The following is an 18,733-nucleotide window of genomic DNA, read 5'->3' on the forward strand; positions in this document are numbered from 1 at the left end:
GAAGACGACCATGCTGTGAGGAAGCCAGCGCTAGCCACGTGTAGAGGTTGTTTGGAGAGACAGACACCAGGCCAGGCCCCAGGTACCCAAGCCACTTGGATGGCTTGTGTCAGGCACCAGACACGCATGAGGAAACCTTCAGATGGCTCCATCTCCCTGCTCACCCACGAGAGACAGACCATCGAGCTGAGCCCAGTCAACCCACAGGAAGATGAGAGATGATAATACATAATGATTTTTTTTTTTAATTTATTTATGGCTGTGTTGGGTCCTCGTTTCTGTGCGAGGGCTTTCTCTAGTTGCGGCAAGTGGGGGCCACTCTTCATCGCGGTGCGCGGGCCTCTCACTATCGCAGCCTCTCTTGTTGAGGAGCACAGGCTCCAGACGCGCAGGCTCAGTAGCTGTGGCTCACGGGCCCAGTTGCTCCGCGGCATGTGGGATCTTCCCAGACCAGGGCTCGAACCCGTGTCCCCTGCATTGGCAGGCAGACTGTCAACCACTGTGCCTCCAGGGAAGCCCCTACATAATGATTTTTAACTGTTAAATTTCAGAGTGGTTTGTTACAAAGCAATGATAATAGATCACCCATTTCTTGTAGTAACAGACCAACTACTTTCTCTAGAAAGCAGTTTCCAGGCTTTGGCCTGAATATAAAAACCGTGGCTGCCAGCAACTCTGTTGAAGAGAAAAGGACCTACTGCCATAGGCTTTAAAATGCAGTTCTTCAATAAAAACCTTGAAGATGACCTCTGGCCCATGCTTGCACTTGGGGACACTAACGTGGACCTTCTCTGGGCTCCTCTGAGAAGACCGATGTTTAACTCTGGTGCCTTGGGCTGTGGTTTCTTCTCATTTTTCTCTGTGACTCAGGTAAAGACTATATTGTATCCTCCAGGCAGTCCCCAAAATTTAAGAGTTACTGATGGTATCTATTTCTTTTCCCCCACTCTGTTATAGGGTGTGTGTGTGTGTGTGTGTGTGTGTGTGTGTGTGTGTAATTTCAATGTAAACTTGAAAGAATATGGAAGTAGCAACACATGCTTAGGCTTCCATCTTGAAACAGAAACTTAGGAAATTCCTAAATAGAACTCAGTGATAAGAGCTCATGTATTTTAGATAGTTCAGCGTATTGGGCAAGTGAAGAATACACCATCTGCTAATATCCCATAAAAATAATTATGTGGGGGAAATTCATGCAAAAGCACAGTTAAATGAATACTCCCAAAGGAGAGTACTATGTTTCCCGTGTTGTCACAGGCTGGCCTCGCCTCTCACACATGCACTGAAGCAGCATCAGACAACAGGGGAAAAAATGACACAGGATTTTGTGGCCTGAAAACCACGGAGGTGAGTACTCAATATTTCTGTGAATTTGAAGAGTTTGTATTTTATGTTGTCCTCTTTGGTGGAGGAAGGCAGAGCAGCAGAAAATAACTGACTTCTTGCTCGACTAGGTGGAGGAGAGGAGATAAATCTTTGCAAGTGGAGGGACATCAGGCAAGTTCACTCTGGGTTGTATGCTGGGTTCAAAGGCCGCCGTGAGGCGCGGGTAAAGGCACTAGGGAACTGCCTGGGATGACTTCTGTGTGAAGCCAGAAGACTTCTGTTACCTCTGGTTGCTTGTCAAGCTCGGCAGAAGTTTCTTCAGAGATGCAAATAACTCCTATTTGAGGTTTTAGGGGCTTCATTGGCTTCTGTTTCTATTTTTAATGCACGAATCCTGTGGTCTCTAAAGTCTGAGAGGCTGACTTTGGAGAGAAGGGGATGGGGACCTGGGAGAAAAATTCCCGAGGATTAAAATGGAAAATGAAAGAATTGGACAGTTTTGACCGGCCACCCTGAAATAGACAGGTTTCCTGGGAGGGTTACAAGTGGGGTACCTCGTAAATCTGTTATAATTTGTGTATCTGTTGGCCCATTTATTTATAGACATGATTGATTATATAGGTGGTGAAGCAGGGGTGGAAGGCCACAGGCTGGGCCCTCACCTGTTCTCTCATCCAGACCATTCAGCTCTGGCCCAAACCTCAGATATTCCATGCAGCCTTACAGCTTACCACACTCAACTTCCTTGGAAGGCCAGGGACTATTATTATTATCATCATCATCATTATTATCATTATTGTTGTTATTTTTATTAGTATTTGGACAAGCTTCTTGGAATTTTGCTCCCAAAGCAACTCATCCAAATATTCCTTCCAACTCATGTGCAGTTGAGTTGTAAATACGGTATTCTCCACTTATTGTCAGTGATGTTTTAGTGACAGTCTTAGACTGATGTCCCATACAGATGTTGCATTGACCTGCCTCTTAATCTGGCTATGTTCTAGTCTGACTTTCAGGGCAGAATCACAAGAAATGAGTCAGTAAAAGCTTAAGAAGGATCAGACATAGCTCCACCTAAAAATCCATAGAGCTCAGGAGATACCAATGTTAAAAACTTTTAAGACTCTTTCTGTCTAGATAAGCTTACCATGATTTCTCCCCAACCCCCTGTCTGGTTCCCATAGCAGTTATTTTCAAACTTTAATGGGCCTAAGAGTCACCTCGGGAATGGGCTAAAAAAATCAGATCACTAGAAATTCTGCTTTGTTGGCTTTGGAGTGAGGTTCAGAAATACCATTTCTAATAAGAACCCCACCCTAGTAAATTTTGATTCAGGTGGAGCATTGACTTCGCACTAAGAAATAACAGGTACAAATTACACAACGTAAACCTTACTTGACCTGAAAAGCTGGGTGTATTTATTTAAGATGAAGAGGGGACTTTTAAAAAGGGGTGTTATGCAGCTTCATCCTTTTCTGTAATTCAGTGCAGAGAGAAGAACCCCAAAGAAAGGAGTGTATGGCAGTTACCAAAAAAGAAAAAATAAACATAGGTAAATCAATCAATCACTGGCAGTTACAGATTATAAAATAAGGAGTGATCTGGGGACGATTGGGTATGCTTTAAAATAATCCTTGGGGAAATGCTCCTGTAAGAGGTACCTGAGAACGATGAGGAGAGAAGGCTTACGTCAGGGAGAAGAGGACTCATAGGTCCCTCAATTCAGCCGAGGGAATAAATGAGCCCCCAAATGGATCACCTCCTTAGGAGAAACATCACAGAAAATGAAAATGGGAAAGGATCAGGCTAAAATTTGTTATGTCAAGCAGGTTTTATCTCTATTTCCAAGTCTGATCAATTGGTAGTGGCTCCCTGGAGCACTTTGTCAAGAGAGATTGTGAAGCCATTTCTAGGCTTAGAGGGGATGTGCGTGATTGATTAGTTATGTCTGCCATGGGCGAAGGAGGAGGAGGAGGAGGAGGGAGAGAATCAGATGCATCCTTGCAATTTCTGCTTAGTCAGTGATTGTGAAGTTATACAAGTTCCACTGCAGTAGAAAGACTTGGTCATTCCCGCTAAGTATCATCTCTTTCCTGCTATTTCCAATCGGGGAAGGGTTTTCCATGTGAACAATAATTTAAACTCATTGTGATATTATGTTTACACTGCTAAAGATGGTTGCTATGCCAGAACATCTCAAATACTTCCCTGGTAGAAATCCAGACCTGCTGTCCTTGTGCATTCTGCATCACAGACTTTCTTAGCTGGGTCTTCCATACTCCTTGCTTTGCCCAATTTTACAAGAGAGAAAGAAGGGCAGTAAGCAGCTGTGCCTCTTTCCTGTTCCACTCAAGGCCTCAACTGCCAGGCATTTCCATTCCTGCTGCAGCGATCTCAAGATTTCAAACACAAAACAATGAGCTGTACTTCATAAAACGTCTGGTGGGCCTGCCTTCAAAGAGCAAACTCTATATAAGTACCAAATTAAAAAACAAAAGAAGATTGGTGTGCTTATATGTAATTGAGAGGCTCATTGCCAATCAGCCATGTCTGTTCATTCAAGTGAGTGCCTGTCAACACTTTGTTGGCCTCATTTGACTTACTGCATGTATGTGAAAGAAATAAACTGCACTACAGAATACTTTTAAAGAAATTCAGATTTTTCTCCAGTTTAGATTTCCCTTTCTTTACTTTAGTACATTTTTTTTTTGGTAGCTTTCTTGTCTACCTCGCGCCCCCCCCCCCCCATACTTCTTTCTTTCTAACAGCTCCCAATTTTGGTTGGGGATGCATGTTGGTCTAGGGAAGCTGATTTTACCCCAGTTATAGAGAGAAAGCATATGACTGACCAATCAGAGCATTTGTTCTGCCTGACCACAGTGATTGGCTCAATGTTGGGCATGTGACTGTAGCCATCCAATTAGAGTGATACCTAGGACTTTTGCTGGGAATAAAGATGGCATCTCTTTTATTTGTTGGAACCATGTAGCTCTTGAAAGTGATCCTAGAATGAAGAAGAGAGCCAGCCTTAGGAGAAGACAACTCTGAAGAGAACATTGTGAAAAACAAAAAAAGCCCTTGGTGACATTATTCAGCTGCTCTACCTGTGGATTTTTCAGGCAAATGAATCAGTATATCTTCTCTATTGTTAAAGCCAGTATTAATTAGCGTTTTTCTTCTCTGGTCCTCGTAATGCTAGCTGATACACCCAGTCAATCTGAATCAGGAGAATCCATTTCATCGGCACTCTCTTTGTTTTTTGTGACTCAACTTTTCCTTTTCTAATTATTTTTTGTGACCGAGACTTGGGAAGCTGGGTAATAAACAGCTGATAATGTTGGGATGAAAATCTCGGTCATGTTCCAAGGGATGCTTTGGAAAAGAATATGCATGTTCTGAATAAATACCATTTACATGATGCTAACAGGAAGGGAACGAGAAATAGGCTGGTTTTGTTGTAGAGGAAAATGCCTGTGTACTATGGGGAGGAATTAATTATGCAAAACAGTGAAATATGTGCAGACAAATGCTAATTTGTCAACCTGTAAACTGAGCTTCCTAAACCTTAGTTTGCAATAAATTGAGTCATTTTCAAATATATTAGGCAAATAAGCTGAAACCCTAGTATGATATATGTATTTAATCCTGATGCCCACGCACGGACTACTTTCCATGGGATAACGAACGGTCTGACCTCCGGGGCCAGATTTTATTACATCTTCTGTAAATACATCAGTGAATATTTCAGTTTCTTGCTTCTGCCACAGTAACAGCATAGCTGCTCAGAGACTAAAACGGGATAATGAAACTGAATCACAGACTTACACATGTGAGGGGGGGTGCAGAGAAGAGTCTGTCCAGCTGGCTTTCCAGACAGCCCTGGAAGTGGGCACAGTGACCTTTGATCTAATACGCCTTTAGGAATTTCCCTTGCAGATCAGAGCAGAAAATATAGCAAGCTCCCTGAAGACAGTTCAAGAAGCAGTAACTACAGACAAACTACTCCTGGGCAAGCAGCTTCAGAGTCTCGTACAAAAGTGAAACATGCAGGAGAGCAATGGATTAGAGACTAAGAAAGGAAGCTGTTGGTTTGGAATTGCCTTTGATCCTCTCAGTATGCAGTTAGCCACGTCTGGATGTCATGGTCTAGACCCAGACGCTGGGCGAGGGTTGGGACTCTTAACGCTTCTTGCTTCCAGCCTCAGGAGAGCTACAGAGCCCCCCGTGGAATTGGGTTAGCCCTGCAGGAAGGACAAAGCAGCCTTGGAAGTTTGAGTGCTCCTCTTGGAGCCTTCCCTGGTTGTTTAGACACTCCAGCGGTAAAGGAGAAATTAACAGATGTCTCAGAAATACCATTGGAGGACATCATGGAGAGGACGTGATCGCTGGTGAACCTGCAAGCTGGACCCTGGCAATCAGAGGCTCCTCGCCTCTTCCGTCCCTGCAATGTACGTTCTGACCACCGTTCCCACAGCAGGAGCCATTTTCAAGGACTCAGCCTTGGGAGAGTCATGTGTTGCCAAGACCATCTGGACGGCGTCCATGACTGAACCCAGTTAAGGCCTCTACATAAACGTTTAAGATTTTGGTGGGCAGGTGCAGAGGTCTACTTGTCCCAGACAAGCCTCGTATGTAAGTTTCCTTGCTTATTCAACCTGCCATTAACCAGTGTGGAGCAGTCTGCCTCTTTCTTGTGTCTCTCCTTGCCCTCTGTGTACGGGGGTAGTTTGGGATTTCAGCCGGGGGAACTCCTGAGATTGCGAACCAACAAATGTACTTGATGAAGTCATCTCGGGTAGGAGTAATTTCAGTGTTAAAAATGAAACAGGAGGAAAAAAATAAAGCAAGGGCTCTTAACTCCTCTCTGTTCCCTTGCCAGCATGGTTCTGGGAACAGGTCTGGCGAGGGAAGTCACTGGACACTAGGTGTCCTAATTGCATTACTTTAGGTGAAAAGACCTTTTTCCTCTTTCAGATGCAGCTCCGCCTGATGCCACAGTCACCAACTCACCCCCTAGCACCACCCCCCCCACACACACACCCTGCCGCCAACAAAGTCTCCAATCCTCCCCTTCCTGCTCAGACAGTACGGGTGCAGTGCCCATCACCTAGGAAAGCCATGCAGGGGCAGGAAGAAACTTGCAGGGGGTGTGAAGGCCCCTTGGACCTCAAAAAAACTCTGGTCATCATTTATATTTAGAAAAGGATATTTTTCAGAGCATCTCTTTTCCAAAAATATATTTTATTTTTGAATAAGCAATTAATGCACATGGTTTAACCTCCAAGTTATGAAATGATGCACAAAGAAAAAAAAAGTCTCCCTTCCACCCCTGATCCTCAGTAAAAACCTTCCCTTTCCAGAAGCAACCCAATGTTATTGGTCTTTGCTGTAGTCTTACTGGAGAGTTTGCTCATTTACCATCAGTGACAAGCATATATGTAGTCCCGTTGTTATAGAAATGGCAACATATTGTACATACTCTTCTGCATTGCTTTTTTCATTTCCTGTTCATGAAGATAATTTCATATCAGTATATAAAGCACTTCCTTTTACTTTTTCATGGCTGTATACTATCCCACTCTATGAATGTACTATAATTTCTTTAACAACTTGCCAACAAATTGGCATGTAGGTTGCTTCCATTATTTTGCTGTTCAAGCAAAAATGCTATATCAGTGGAATAATGCAGTATGTAACCTTCTGAGATTGGCTTTTTATATTCAGTGTAATTCCCTTGAGATTCATCCAGCTTGTTGCATATCAATAATTAGCTCCTTTTTATTGGTGACCAGTAGTTCATGATATGGATGTACCATCACTTAAATATTTATCATTGAAGGACATTTGGTTTTTTTAATTTTGGGGCTATTACGAGTGAGTTACTATGAACATTCATGTACAGGTGTTTATGTGAACATAGGTTCTCATTTCTCTGGGATAAATGCCTAAGATTGCATTTGCTGGGTCATTTGTAATCGTATGTTTACTTTTTAAAGAAACCACCAAACTTTTCCAGAGTGGCTGTACCATTTTACATTCCAACCAGCAGTGGATGAGTGACCCAGTTTCTCTGCATCTTCATCAGCATTTGGTGTGGTTACTATTCTTAATTTTAACTATTCTGATATGAATATAGTGGTATCTCACGGTGGTTTTAGTTTGTGTTTCCCTAACGGCTAATGACGCTGAACATTTTTTAATGCGTTCATTTGCCTTCTGTAGATCCTCTTCAGTGAAATGCCTGTTCATGTATTCTGCCCATTTTCAAATTGGATTTTTTGCTTTTTGCTGTCGAGTTTTGAGTTTCTCTGTATATTCTAGATACCACTCCTTTGTCAGACATGTGCTTTGCACATATTTTCTTCCAGTCTTTAGCTTGTCATTTTATTTTCTTAAGAGTGGCTTTCACAGAGCAGAAGTTAATTTTTATGAGATCCAACTGATCAGTTGGGTTTTTTTTTTAATTTAGAAAAAAATCAAGAAATGTGACATGTATACTACCCCAATGTGATGGTTGAAAAATGCACATTCTTAACACATCCTATAGGAAAGTGTCAGTAGAAATTGAGAGCTATAAGTGCCAGGACTGGAATTTTCTTCCCATTTTACAGATTAAGGACACTGTATCTTGCCTTCACTTTTAGTTCAAAGACCTCTTCATGACCCCACAGTGAACGAATTTCTGTGTGTATTAGGCAGCATGATATAATTGGTCACAATATAATTATTCTGGTTGTTTTTACCATTTAGAAGACATGTGAAACCTTACCAATGGCATCCCCAAGCCAATGCCATTTTCCTCCCTTTGAACTCACTTCCAACCTGCTTTTTAAGAAAATAGCACCTAACATTTTCCCATTAAAATTATTTATGGGGCTTCCCTGGCGGTGCAGTGGTTGAGAATCTGCCTGCCAGTGCAGGGGACACGGGTTCGGGCCCTGGTCTGGGAAGATCCCACATGCCGCGGAGAAACTAGGCCCGTGAGCCACAACTACTGAGCTTGCGCGTCTGGAGCCTGTGCTCTGCAGCAAGAGAGGCCGCAATAGTGAGAGGCCCGCGCACCGCGATGAAGAGTGGCCCCCGCTTGCCACAACTAGAGAAAGCCCTCGCACAGAAACGAAGACCAACACAGACATAAATAAATAAATAATAAATAAATTTAAAAAAAATTATTTATGATGTGATGTGATAAGTAAGTATGGACTCCGAAGGCACCCCAGCTGACCTATCCCAGCCTCAGCAACTGTGGATACAGGAAGGTTTCAAGATACACAAATTGAGCACATGGAATTTTTAAAAGATGAAAGGCCTTAGAGAGATATTAACATACAATGGCATTTGATTATATGTCGAGAGAAAGGCCTTTCTTGAAGAGAGAATATTATATGGAATCAGGATGGTCTTGGATCATTCAAGGTCCCCAGCCTGAGGTCTGAGCCTGTCTCTTGTTCTACAGGAAAAGTGGGTGCCTGCAATCCAAGCCGGCAGTGCTCGTTTTGTTTCTAGACTGGCCTCTGTTGGTTCTTGCTTTGGCAAAAAGCTGAGCCTTTGGTGCACCTTCTCCATGCCTGGGGTCTGGGAAGGCTCTGGAGGAAGCCACCTCTAAGAGTGGAGCTCTCCCCCGTCATGCCCTGTGATTATCAGCTTACCTCAGGCAGAAGCATCCTGCCTACTTGGCAAATCCTGAAAGGATGGCTGGGAGGGTACAGTGCCCCTGGTGAGCCATCTCAGGCCTATTTCCATTCCACTATCACGGCAGCTCTGCGGGAGCCTTGTTAAGAAGCAGAGAGGTGCACTCTGTCCTGGTCCTGCAATGCCACCAGGAGATTTTGAGTGCCCGGGCTGCTGGCACAGCTGTCCTACAGAGTGCGGTCACCCAGACCAAGAACCCGCAGTCTGGGGAGCGGCCACCAAAGACTGAGCTGTCCGAAATGCCTGTGCCAGGGAAGGCGTTAGGAGAGGTTGCTGGGGAAACACCTGGGGAAAGAGCCAGAGGTCTCTGCGCCTCTTATTCCAGGAAGAGGACATCTCTGAGGACAGAAGTGGATGTGCCCAGCCCACCCCGCAAGGCTGCCATGATTTGTGGCCCAGGAAACACAACAGAAGGTCGGCAATCACCCCTCCCCACTTCTGTGATAAGGGGAAGGATCCATGACTTGGATGCACTCCCATTTGCCCCAAGGAACCCACAGCACGTTCCTGGCCTGATCCCGTCTCCGGAAGCCCTGCAGGTGTTTGATGCTGATGCCTGTGGCTGAAACTCGGGGTCTTTTCTTTCTTGGCCGGGCTGGGACCCAGGCCCATCCCCACTGCCTTGGCCTCTCCACTCCTGGAGCTGCAGCCTCCACCCGGCCCGGCCCCTGGCCGAGCCTGTCCAGCTTCACCGTCTGCCATGTGGGCACCTCACCCTCCTCCCAGCAGGCCTCGTGTCTCCGGAGACAGTGTCCCAACCCCAGGGGGTCAAGGGCACTTCAGGGAAGCAAGCCAGCCCTGCTGGCAGCCCAACCGGTGCCTCCACCTTCCTAGCTGGGCAGCAATGCCTTGTGTTGCCTTAATTCTGTGTATTATAATTGTAGAGAGACCGTCTAGAAGGGGAAATCAAGTTGCTGGTTTAATAGTCTCTGGCCCCATCCTGTTTCCTCTTTTCTCTCTGCTTCAACTCCCCATAGCCATTCAGGTCAGAAAGAGTGAGTTTTTCTTTAACTTCTTTTCTACCTGCCCAGACTTCCTTTACTTAAAGCTCTAGGAGCTGGCTGGCTGTGTTAAGTGAGAACTAGGGAATTTAGAACACCAGTCCTTTCCCAGAAGTGCCCCGCTCTCAACCCTGCTGTTTACTTCGCCCAGCTCGCTATTTTGAAGCTCAGAAGCTTTCTCTTTACCTCCCTCCCCAAACAGTCCTTATGCCTTTCCTCCCCATGGGACCAGGCCCCTCTCTTCCCCAGGTGGGTTAATGCCTTGAGCCTATCAGGGAGCAGGTCCTGGACGCAGAGGGACAAAAGAGAAAAGCACATTAATATTTAAAAATCTTGTCCCTATTACACACGCAAAGGAGACTCTCTTCCACCAACACACACACACACACACACACACACACACACACGCCTCCCCGTTCTCTGTCCTGCTGAACCCTCTGGGGCTTTTAGAGATCAGGACAAAAAAACCTCGAATAGGGTTGCCAAGGAAAACCTCAGGTCCTTTAATTGGGACAAGGAGTAGGGGTGTCTATGCTCCTGGGGATGTTGTGTTTCTCAGTCTAGGTTCTACTAATAAAAAGTATAAAAGGGTGTCCATGGCAGGAAGTCTTGGTCAAGGCAGACCGCTTCCCTGGGACCGTGCAGACTCGTGCCTGGAACCACGGTCTGCTCAAAGACTACGGCTTTGCAAGGCGCTGCTTCTCCCGTCCCTCCTGGGCCTGCGGACCGTGGTCGTCCTTCTCCACATCTCCCCCACCTGGGATCCTTCCTCCAGTTTTGCACTCCCCACTGCCCCCTGCTTCTCGTGGTGATGGCTGTCCCTTGCTCATTTCCCTGGTCCAGCCTGGGTTCATCGCTGGGGACATCTGCGTGCTTTCCCCAGGCCCAGCCTTTCTCTTCCATCCTGATTATTCCATTCTGACAAGAGCCATCTTGGCTCATCCACATTCCAAGCATTGCCTGGAATTTTATCACCAGCCCAGGCTAAGTGACAGGTGGAAAAGAATGGGAGGAGGGGGGAGCCATGCGGCAGTCAGTGATTGTCAGCCGTACCGTTTTGAATAAGACTGTCCTGCATTTCAGTATCTTCTTAAAAACATACCTGTTCTCTGGGAAAATAGGCAACAAACCCCAAACAGCGGTTGCCTTCGTATTTGGGAAGGAGGCGGTATGCTTGTTACAGACCTTTAGCTTCATCTGTAATGTTTTAGTTTTTCTTAAAGAAGAATGTATTCACACATTATTTGGGAAATTTAAAGATAACAAATAATAAATTTGGTAATTAAAAAACATTTTTTTATTGAAGTATAGTTGATTTACCGTATCATGTTAGTTTCAGGTGTACAGCACAGTGATTCAATTTTATATACATATATATATGTATCTATATATTCCTTTTCAGATTCTTTTTGTTGGTTATCTATTGTATATATAGTGGTGTTTATATGTTAATCCCAACCTCCTAATTTATCCCTCCCCCACCCCCTTTCCTCTTTGGTAACCATAAATTTGTTTTCCACTTGTCTCATTTTTTTAGATTCCACATATAATTGACATCATATGATATTTGTCTTTCTCTGTCTGACTTACTTCACTTAGTTTGGTAATCTCTAGGGTCCATCCGTGTTGCTGCAAATGGCATTATTTCATTCTTTTTATGGCTGAGTAGTATTCCATTGTCTATATGTACCAGATCTTCTTTATCCATTCATCTGTTGATGGACATTTAAGTTGCTTCCATGTCTTGGCTATTGTGAATAGTGCTGCAATGAATATTGGGGTGCATGTATCTTTTCGAATTACGGTTTTCTCCAGATAAATGCCCAGGAGAAATTTAAAGATAAAAACCAATAAGCTTAGTAATTTTTTGGAAAAATAAAAAATCGATAGCAGGCACAGAGTCTATGTATATAACATAGTATGTCAATGTTGGTGTATATACTAAAGATAATGCACTGTCTGATATGATCTGTTCACAGGCTAATCTTGTCCGCACTGGACCGGGAGCCATATCCTGAGTCCCTTTGCATCTCTAGCATGAACCACGGACACTGGGGTGCATTGGCCCTCAAGAACGGTTTGTTGAGCCACAGGTAAAGGAAATCATCAGCTTTCTTAGGGGTGGTGATCTGAAGAGTGGGAGCAAGGAAGGAACGACGGGGCTGAGGTGAAGACAGGGGACCCGGCTCTCGCTGTGATCCCTGTTTTTCCTGCACGTGAACGGCAAGGTGTTTGGGTGCTAGTTTCTTGCCCCCTGTGCTCCCCGTAAGCTGGCCCCCCGTGTGACTGCAGGGAACATCTTGGCAAAGAGGCCTCTTCAGAGTGTCTCAGCACGATGGAGAGCGGGCATCGCTGCCAGTCACGGAGGACACGTGTCTCTGGAACCACCGAGTTCCAACCAGTAGCCTCGCCGAGTTCTGGCAATCTGCATGTGAATTGTGCCCTACTCCAAAGTGTACCCAGATTGGGGGTGGGGGACGGTCACCCCCTCCTTTGAAACTGCTGTTCCTCTCCATTTGCTGCCGCAGATGCCAACACAATTCTTGTTGCATTAACTTGGCTGGGAGAGTGAGGAAATGGCAGCAGCGTTAATTAAAAATAATATGCCACCCAGGAGATAGCTTGAGCTCGCTCCTTTTCTTAGTATTCCTCTCGATTCTTCTCCTTCCAGCTTGCGGCTGACGCGCTATAGGTGCCAGGGAGGGGAACCCGTGATGTTCAGGAGAAGGATGGCAGAAGAGTGAGAGATTTTAGAGAGAGGGGCTCCAAATGTGATGAAAACCTTCAATCTTAGAGGTATCTGTAAGGCAGAGTTTTGAAGGCACTAAAAAGAATAGTAAAAAAATCAGGGGGAAAGAACTGGATTCCTGAAGTTAGGGGGACAAGGGAAGGATTGGCAGAAAGTGGTATAAGTGGATACTTTTAAAAAATAAATAAGAGAAGAAATACCATTCTACAAGAAAAGGGACCAGGTCTCTTTGGAGAAATGGCTGAGTCAATGGTTGGGGCAGGAAATGTATAACTTTGTAAGAAGGTCTTATAATGCTGAAAAGTAAAGCAGTGTTCAGAAACAAACAACCTAAAACCCCAATGGCGGTGTGTATGTCAAATGGACACAAGAACCAACTGAAAGAGCTCGTGACGGGCAAAGCTGGGCCAACTTGAACAAGAAAATGAATGATGTAGTGTCAGATTATAGCCCAAAGTATAAGTATCCATGAGTCCATACTGATGTAGATAAATGATTGAATATATACATAAGTGGAGGAGAAAAGACAAATCTCTTGTGCAGAAGAATTCCAAATAATTGAGGTACGTGCACCCCCTTCATGGAGGTGGAGAGTAAATCTCCACTCCTTACATGTGACCTGTGCTTAGTGACTTCCTTCCAAAGAGTACGGTATGCATAACTTCATAGTGGAGAAATCCGACAAACACTGCCTCAGCAGCGGTTATCAAGGTCAACGTTATTATGGTTAAATCACATTAATAGCTTGTATCCTTGATATGATGAGAATGATACTTCACCTCGGTGACCTTCCTGCCCCAAACCCATAACTCCAGTCTACCCATGAGAAATATCATCAGAGAAACCCAAGTGGAAGGACATTCTACAGAATACCTGGCCCATACTCCTCCAATCTGTCAAAGTCATCGAAAACAAGAAATGTCTGAGAAAGTGTCACAGACCAGAGGGGCCTAAGGAGACGTGATGGCTAAATGTAACGTGATATCCTAGATGGGGTCCTGGAACAGAAAAAAAGGACATTAGGGAAAAACTAAAGATATCTCAATAGAGGTTGGACCTTTGTTAACAATAAAGTATTAGTATCACTGTTTGGAACCATCAGCGTCCACTACAATGTGAAAGTGGGTCCAGACTGAAAAGAAAAACCCTTACCATTGCCATCCCAGCCCAGAAGCTTCACAATCACCTTCACAGCCATGCTTACGTTGTAAAAAATTATGGCTGTTGCAAGCTGTGGTTTTTAAATTTAATGTTGTTCTAAATGCCTATAATTTCAGGTAGTCACCTTTGGAAGTGAAAGCAATATTTTCAGCATTCCAATTTATTTGTTCTAGGCTTGTTGACAGAGTAGGATGACTGAGCCGTAGAAGGAAAGAAGCAAATTTGGGGAAGGATCCATGGAGTTGACATATGCATTATTCAAAATTAAACAATCCTCATAAACCCATGTGTCCCCCCTGCTGCACCCTACAAAGTGTGTTATTTCTTTTCCTGACTAACATTTTCCTCTTAATGCTGAATTAATAAAGTTATTTTCATTTCATTATGCCTGGCTTTCAGGGGACTTTCTAATAAATTCAGTCTTTATCAGTCAGAAGCCTCCTTCTGTTTCACGTTTTGTCTCCTGCATGGCCTTTTGTTTCCTAATCAAAATCACAACTTCTAAATGAAGCGAGGAAAGGATTTTGTTGTCTCAAACCCCATTCTGTGCGTGAGCGAATCAGAAGCGAGCTGGGGCTGCCACCTCTTTATTTGTTGTGTTCACCAATTAAAAGGTGTTACTCTCTTGGTAATAAAGTGTCACCTTGTCCCTCCGGGTCCTCACTGCGGCCTCTTTCGGTCTCGCTCCTTGTTTAATTTGCCAGCTGGCATCACTGTGGTCTCAGATTCCAAAATTGTCCAGGGCCCCACTTAGGTCAAAGCCCTTCTCTGTTGGAGGGAAAACGTTGAACCCTTTCATCCTTTACTCCTAGCTGGCTGTCGCTGGAGCTGATCCCACAGTCAACTGCCACACAGAGCTAATTTCAGAAACTTCTTAAAAGAGTTGTTCTTCAAGGGCAGCTGTCCACACAAGGGCTGTGTCCTCAGGCGTGTTTATACACCAAAAGGGAGAGTAGGGTCCAGAAAGAAATAGTGTAGCAAGAATATATAATCACATTAGTTCAAATACTCAGATAATTGGTTGAATAAACTGGATAACTGCCACGACACTTCTGTTCCCCATGCATCCATAGGCAAAGCTAGTGAGGAATTCAGTAAGACTGAAATATCATTAGAGGACAGGAGTGTGCTTTGAAAACAGCACGTTCCTCGCTGCCAGAACTGGTTTGGTTTGACTTTTGATCCAGCCCTTATGTTTTTGCGTAATTGAGAGATTTGGCAGCATGAGAAAAATGAACGCTTTTATTGAACTTCTGAGTTTCCGATACTTTACCATCCATGGTCTCATTTGATCCCGTGTTGTATGAAAGGCCAGAATTACCTTCTCTATTTTACAGCAAAAGAAACTGTGCCCCAGGAGGTCACATACTAGTCACCGAACTAGTAAAAAGTAACCCAAGGACTGGAATTTAGGTCTCCTGAACTTAGTTCTTAAAGTTTTCGTCCTTTCGTAATGTTTTCGTTTTTTCTTCTGGGGACTGAATTCATTTGATTGTCTGATGAAATGTCTCCTAAAAATAGCATGCATGCACGCAGGCACACACAATTTTGCTATAATTTCAAGAGGTTCCCCATCACCCCCAGGTTGAGAACCACTGTCCTACACTGTGCAATCTCTATAAAGGTGATAGAGTGAAAAACCAGGAAATTCTGAGATAGGACAATACGCAATTTGAAGATGAGAATCAAGACCAAATTCCCAAGTTCTTTGCCAAATATTCTTTCTTCTCCTGGAATGTATTATCTCTCAGAGGGACTGGCATATCCTGAAATTAAATGTGTTAAAAAATTACCTTGGGGGGTTATATGCAGAAATGGGAACGTATTGATGGAAAATAAAAACCTGAGAAGTTATTGAATTGAAAGAAGGAGAAGCAGGGTAAAATGAAAAGGAATAAAAATAATGGCCAATTAGATATTTTCAATCATGAACATTGTGCAACCAGCACGTTGTGCGTATTTATGAAATCCGTTGCTGGGAGAGGGGCTGTGTTGGAAGTGATGCAGGAAATTGAGTGTGGTTACCTAAACGGGCTCACGGAGGCCAAGTGGGCACAGACTGTGGTCACCCTTGGCCTGGTGGGATTTATCCCACGCATCAGTTTCATCTCTAGCTATTACCCCCTGCAAGCCCCAGCAAGCCCGTTCTTCGGAGTCGATAGCTGCTCATGCTGAAAACTTGTAAGCCACTTCTTGGCTAGGGCACCCGTCGCTCTGATTAGACCCAGTGACAATGTCTTGCCCTTCCTGTCGGTTCTCATGGACGTCCTTCTTCCTAACTGCTAGATGGACCCTGACTCATCACCCTTCCTGCTCTGAGGTCTTCTAGGTCTGCTGGGTTTAATTCACTGCCCTGCCTTGACCTCCTTCTCCGGTGTAACCTCTCTGGACCGACTGGCCGGTTCTAAATGAACCCTCGGCTTCACTCCTCCCTTGTGATTTCACTGAGCTTGTGGCCGTTCTGAAAGGCCTGAACACAACTCCAATGTTGTCTGTCTCAGGATAACCCTGGCCCCGGTTTCTCTCTTTTGATCTGTCTACAACCCAGGAGCTATCTCTATCACCACAGCAGTGCCACCATGACCTTGTCCTTCAGCGCCTGGTGACTCCTCGGATAGAAAGATTTGGAAGGAGTTCATCTCCACTCCCCAAGCTTGGGCTTCTAGGAGATAGAGTTGGGGCTGGGAGCTGGGATATGAGGGTAAAACTGAACAGGCACCATCAGGTGCTGAGCCAGGACTTGAAAAATAAGTTGGAAAATCAGACCCTCAAGCCAAGGTCAAGAAATAGTTCTCAGGCTCTCTGGCCAACTATCTCCAGAAATTCCTTCGCCAAGCATCTTCAGGCCAGCCCTCCCTCCTTTAATTGCTTCCTGGCTCCTGCAGGACCTATCTGCACACTGGTTATGTCTGCAGATGGGGTTATTCAATGTCTTGATCAAGACTGAGCATGTCAGAATGGACCTCTGTCCACAGAAGTCATTCCAGGATCAAATTAGTAATTTTGAAAATTGATGGGAGTTAATAACAAAATTGGTCCTTTCAGCCCAGTTACCTCAGTTATTTTAATGATGGCATCCATCTATTCAGTGATTCACCCTTAGCTTGGCACTCACCCAACAGATGGTCCATCCAGAGAGCGTCTACATCCTGACACAGAATCAAGAATTGCTGTTTATTCATTTGTCTGTTTTAATGACCAATTTGTGCCCAGTCAATTGGATTAGGTCAGTGGGTTAGATCCAATTAGTTAATTCAATTTTTTTTTCCCTTTAAAGGAAAAAGCTAAACCAACCATTTTTAGTGGGTTGTTTTTAATCACATGTACCTATTCTACTAAAGGTACTACTACCTATGGCAGATTTAACTTCCCGGAAGTTGGAAACAGAATTCAAGGTGACCCATGTGACACAATGGACACAAAAGGCATGATCTAAAGGTAGGACGCAGAAGTATGAAAAACAGTTTGTACTGACACAGAACACAGGTTGATATGAACCCTATGCCATCTATGTCTAATGCGCTCGTAACAGGGATCCTAGTTTTATAGGGAAATATAGTTTTGTATGTTAATCCCTGGTGGTTTGGAATAAAATATCAATAAATTGCAACCGAAGAGAAAATGGAATAACAATGCACAGAATCTGCACATGAATATCTGGAGAGGCTGTATGATGATTATCTTTGGCATTCGTTTGGCAAACTCTTCACTATCACTTTTCTCGGGAAGCGCTGACCCCGGTGTGCATTTTTTCTAGCTGTAAATCAGTGACGTCTTTCAGTAAAAAGCACATAATGACCAATGACGTTGGTGTCCCTCACACTCTCACCTCCTTCCTTTCATAAATGTTTCCGTTTGGGGCAATAAAGCTGTATAATTGGAACAGAATTCTAAAACCACATCTACATAAAGTAACAGAACTATGCTTGAACCTCTACGACTGTCGCCTCTCACTGAGCTGTTAGGCAAATAGAATTTATTTCTCGTACTAATTCCAGCTATAGTTAATCTCTGCTGGCTGTTTGGAGCTTTGTGTGTGGAAGGGCTTTCTGAGGCTATGCCTGGTCTCAGCAGGAAAGGGTTCGTTAATTGATTAGTGATGTCTGCTCTGGGCACAGGAGGAGGGCGTCATAGCAGAGAACACTGTTACAGCCTGTCCTACCATAAGGAGTGACTGGATGCAATGCTATGTAGATAAATCACATTCCATAGATCCAGCTAAATGTGTCCTTTGAAAATGTTTGGTACAAGTTTACCCAGGAAACACACAACTAAAATGAGCTACTCTGTGACTCAATACGTGCTTGGGGATACAGAAGAGCTTTACATACATTAAAAGGGGGGAAAGCCCCAAACTCTCAATCATTTAGTGTTGTAATCTGACCTTATTCTTAAGACAGTCACAATAGCTAGACCAATTCTAACAGTAGGGTTCTATGTCTTGGGCTTAAAAGTATAAAAGTGCATGCATATTCACCTGTCTTTGCTAATAATGTCACAACAAATGTGGAGAAAACCACATTTGATAGCGCTAGATGATCACAGTAGGAAAGCAGCTCCTTAAGGAGAGTTTCTCAAGAAGCTGTTAAGATGTTGAGCTCACATGTGGCCCACACATTAGACTCTTCAATTGTGTTTCCAGCATGTCTCCGAGGTGCTTTGAATCTGCTAAGGCATCCTCCTGGTAGTGTAGCTCACGACCTAACTAAAAGAGTCTGTGTCCTAGGGAACTGCTGGACACTCAGCTCGGGGGAAAAACATTTCTGAAGTCTTCTCAAACCTTTTTATTTTTGCCTCTCAATCT

At 44.2% G+C, this 18,733-nt stretch overlaps 1 protein-coding gene across 22 annotated transcripts in view; it reads left to right on the forward strand.

Annotated features, from left to right (window-relative positions):
- Positions 1-18,528, forward strand: part of ADPRM (ADP-ribose/CDP-alcohol diphosphatase, manganese dependent) — a 385,000-nt gene extending 366,472 nt beyond the window's left edge. For 15 of the 22 annotated variants that reach the window (XR_014238652.1, XR_014238653.1, XM_082373310.1 and 12 more), the window contains one exon: positions 623-18,528. The gene's annotated coding sequence lies outside the window, so the exon portion shown is untranslated. The remainder of the gene's footprint in view (positions 1-622) is intronic. The other 7 variants (XM_082373327.1, XM_082373306.1, XM_082373325.1 and 4 more) reach the window with 5 other exon arrangements.
- Positions 18,529-18,733: the final 205 nt, after the last annotated feature.

Source organism: Balaenoptera borealis (genome assembly GCF_965194805.1).
Source record: "Balaenoptera borealis genome assembly, chromosome: 20".
NCBI lineage: Eukaryota > Metazoa > Chordata > Mammalia > Artiodactyla > Balaenopteridae > Balaenoptera > Balaenoptera borealis.